Source organism: Bison bison, unplaced genomic scaffold, assembly GCF_000754665.1.
Source record: "Bison bison bison isolate TAMUID 2011002044 unplaced genomic scaffold, Bison_UMD1.0 scf7180017864370, whole genome shotgun sequence".
Lineage (NCBI taxonomy): Eukaryota > Metazoa > Chordata > Mammalia > Artiodactyla > Bovidae > Bison > Bison bison.
This window is the reverse complement of record NW_011494942.1, coordinates 10,774,710-10,778,807: the sequence shown is the minus strand read 5'-3', so window position 1 is coordinate 10,778,807 and position 4,098 is coordinate 10,774,710.

Sequence of the window (4,098 nt, the reverse complement as noted above, 5' to 3'; positions counted from 1 at the left end):
GAGGCAATATGTACACATTGAGGGCATTGCTTGACTGCTTTATACTTGGTGGGTGTGATGGGACGAAAGGAGTTAACTTAGGAGGATGGCTCTGGCTTGGTTAGCTCAGTTCCTGACCCTTCCAGCAAACAAAGGAAGCCTCCACCAATTCCAGGCAAACCATTGGACTTTCATGATGGAATGAAGATGAGATAGGCCAAAAGCAAAGCCAATGGGTTTTTGACAGAAGAGAAAAGCAGAGAAGAGCTCTCGTGTCCCAGGTTCTGTGTGCATGCATGCATGCGTGTGTGCTGTCATTTCAGTTGTGTCCGACTCTATTTAACCCTATGGATTGTAGCCTGCCAGGCTCTTCTGTCCATGGGATTTTCCAGGCAAGATTACTGGAGTGGGTTGCCATGCCCTCCTCCAGGGGATCTTCCCAACCCAGGGATTGAACCCAGGCCTCCTGCATTGCAGGTGGATCCTTTTACCCACTGAGTCACCTGGGAAGCCCCAGGGGTCTACAGACAAGGCATATCCATTGCCAGGGGCTCTGGGAAGAAATGATGAACTTTTGGAAGGAATGGTATAGAAACATAATCAATTCTTCTGGAGAAGGAAAGTGGAAGACTTCCAGAGGCTCGAGGCATTATATTGGGTTGGCCAAAATGTTAGTTCAGGTTTTCCCATAACATGTTATGAAAGACCAGAGCAAACATTTTGGCCAAACCACCTTCCTTCCAAAGAGAGAATTTTAATGAGTTTTATTTTTATCCTCTTTAAAGGTGTTGAAATGTATACATAAACATTGGACGTCCTATCTGAAATATAATTTTCTGAATGTAACAGCCGTCTGGGCCTGAGCCATGTGACTATGGCTTCCTTGGGATTATATTTGTAGGACAGTTTTGAGCCTTTATAATGGGTTTTTTCTCTGGATGTTTCCTACTTTAGACACTTTTTGGTATATTGGACAATTTCCAATGATGAGAGGTTTCTGTGGGTATATGATTATCTATCTGTGAACCTATAGGCTTATTTATCTACAAGGCTATGAAGTATTCTTTATGTCACCCAAGTAGTATATCTGCTGACACTGCTACCTCATAAAATAAGATTTGTGATACCATTAGAGATACAAGTTGGTGAGTGATGATGACGGAGCACAACATCTTAAAAGCGTGAAGGTGAGCTTGAAAAAAATAAAATCAAATTTTAAGAGATTTATTGGTCTAGAGAACACTTGGCAGGGTGTGTAGAAAGAAGTAAGTATACAAGTCCGCTATGAAGTCACTGGTTTTCCTTTCATTCATAATCTTTCTATTGGGTAGAATTCTAATTGACCACTTGCTGAATGTTCTCTTGAATCTCTGAATTTTTTCTGGGACTTTATGGCCATAATAAAAGATTTTCAAAGGCAAATCTAATCGAAGCATCCCTCAAGAATAATTTCCATTTCTAAGCATGCATCTCTGATTCTATATAATATAATCAATTTTCTAACTTTTAAAGTCCTCTCTATGCCCACTTGTTTTAGGAGTCACAATGTACCACCCATGAGCCTGAATCTACCCCAAAGAAAGACAGTGGGTTGTAATAATCCCTTTGGTTTAAATCTTCAGCAAGGTTCTTCGGTCACTTTGGGAGATCTTGTTGCTCTGACTACAGCCAAGATTGTGGGGACCCTGGGAAGGACGAAGGGCAAGATGAGCCTTGGAGCACAGAGTTTTGCCCCCAGGTCACGTTTGCTCTTTATTCGTGATGTGCTCCTCATTTTATATAAACTACTTGTACGCTTTTCTATGCACAAATAGGTTGTGTTGTCAATCACAATACAATGCTTTATGTGGAGAACCGTGATTTCCCATGAGGTCCACATTGCCCTTTAGCTGTAACAAAGGATTTGGAAAAAGAGAATCATGGGGATAGTCTTTTTTTTAAAGAATTTTGTGGGGGGACGTAGACCATTTTTTAAAATATTTATTGAATTTGTTACAATATTTCTTACATTTTATCTTTTTGGCCACGAGGCATGTGGGGTCTTAACTCCCAGGCCAGGGATCAAATTGGCATTCTCTGCTTGGAAGCTGAAATCTTAACCACTGGGCCAAAACGTCCCATGGAGATAGTTTTTCTTCTGTGTTCTGAGAGCACATTTATTTACTTATTTTCTGAAAGCACATTTGCATCAACCCTTTATAGATATTTTAGTGCTTGAAGTAACCTATGAGGTAGGTGTTTCTCCTAGTTGGGATAATTCAAGCTGCTTTAATAAGCAACCTCCAACTCTCACTGATTTAACACATTAAACATTTATTTCTGGTTTACCCGAAGTCCAAAGTCATTGGTCCTGCCTGGCAGTAAGACTTCTGCAAGGTCATTCAGAGGCTCAGACACCTTCTAGTCTGCAGTTCTGTCATTCCCTGTGGGCAGGGAGTCCTCTATTAGATCTGCTGGTGGGACCTAGAAATAAAAGGAGAGCATGGAGTGTTATGTGGATGGTTTATGTGGGCCAGACCTGAAGGTGCCATCCATCACTTCTGTCCTTATCCTAGTGGTCAGCACCATCTGGTCACACTCAACTGCAAGAGAGGCTGGGAATATAACCTAACTCTGTGACCTGGAGAAAAGGGATTTGTGTTTGGAGAGAAACTGGCCAGTCTCTGGCAAAGTGACCCACTTTACTGATAATGAGTAAACTGAGACATAAATGGGGTCAAGAAATATACCAAGGTTACCTGACACGTGGTAAGCTAGTATCTGAACCCAGGAACCTGCTCCGGGAATGGCCTGTTAAACTACAGAGCTGCCTCCCAGATAATTAATGCATGGTGCTTCCCATTACTTCAAATAAGTTTTAAAAAAAAGGTGAAGGAAGACCACATGCCTCCTCCTAGTTGATAAAATGCAGCAGACACAGGATTAATATTCCTTTACTCCTCGGAATTATAGTCCCATATAGGATTAGTGAGGTCCCTCTGATTTCACTGGTTCTCTTCCTGAGCATCTCTGGGGAAGAGGGATGTGTGTTCCAATTTCAGTGAATATTTTAAGGTGAGCCAATTTATTCAATCACCTGAGACCCTTGTTTCCAACAGCATGCAACAAAGGAGACAAATGTTTAAAATTAGAGATCATGGAGTCAGCCAGACAGGCACTATGACATGGGGTTAAGAGGCAGAGTCTGGAACCAGAGCTCCCAAATCAGAAAAATCCAACCTAAACTCTGCCACCAGCTGGCTGTGTGACTTTAGTTACTTAATCTCTCTGTGCACTCATTTGTAAAATATTGGAAATAATACCTACCTTATACACTGTTAGGTAATTCATACATGTAAGGTGCTTAGAACAGTATTTGACATAAACAATTAAGTTGCCATTACTATTGTTGCTATTATTGTTATTTACTTGCCCCTGATCAAGCTAAAGGCATTGCACACCTTTTTGCTGACACATAAAGAAAACTCTCATCTTGGTAAAAGGCAACTTTAGCTGCTCAGTGGCTCAGGTTATTGGACTCAGGCCTTCCTCATCCCCAAACTGCAATCCATCAGTCAGCTCTGTCAGTGCTACCTCCTATGTATTTATTATAGCTAGTTCTCCCAATTATCCCCCCTTCACCCCAGTTCAAGCCTCTATTATCTCTTGCCTCAGTTCAGTTCAGTTGCTCAGTCGTGTCCGACTCTTTGCGACCCCATGAATCGCAGCACGCCAGGCCTCCCTGTCCATCACCAACTCCCGGAGTTCACTCAGACTCACGTCCATCGAGTCAGTGATGCCATCCAGCCATCTCATCCTCTGTCGTCCCCTTCTCCTCCTGCCCCCAATCCCTCCCAGCATCAGAGTCTTTTCCAATGAGTCAACTCTTCTCATGAGGTGGCCAAAGTACTGGAGTTTCAGCTTTAGCATCATTCCTTCCAAAGAAATCCCAGGGCTGATCTCCTTTAGAATGGACTGGTTGGATCTCCTTGCAGTCCAAGGGACTCTCAAGAGTCTTCTCCAACACCACAGTTCAAAAGCATCAATTCTTCGGTGCTCAGCCTTCTTCACAGTCCAACTCTCACATCCATACATGACCACAGAAAAAACCATAGCCTTGACTAGATGAACTTTGTTGGC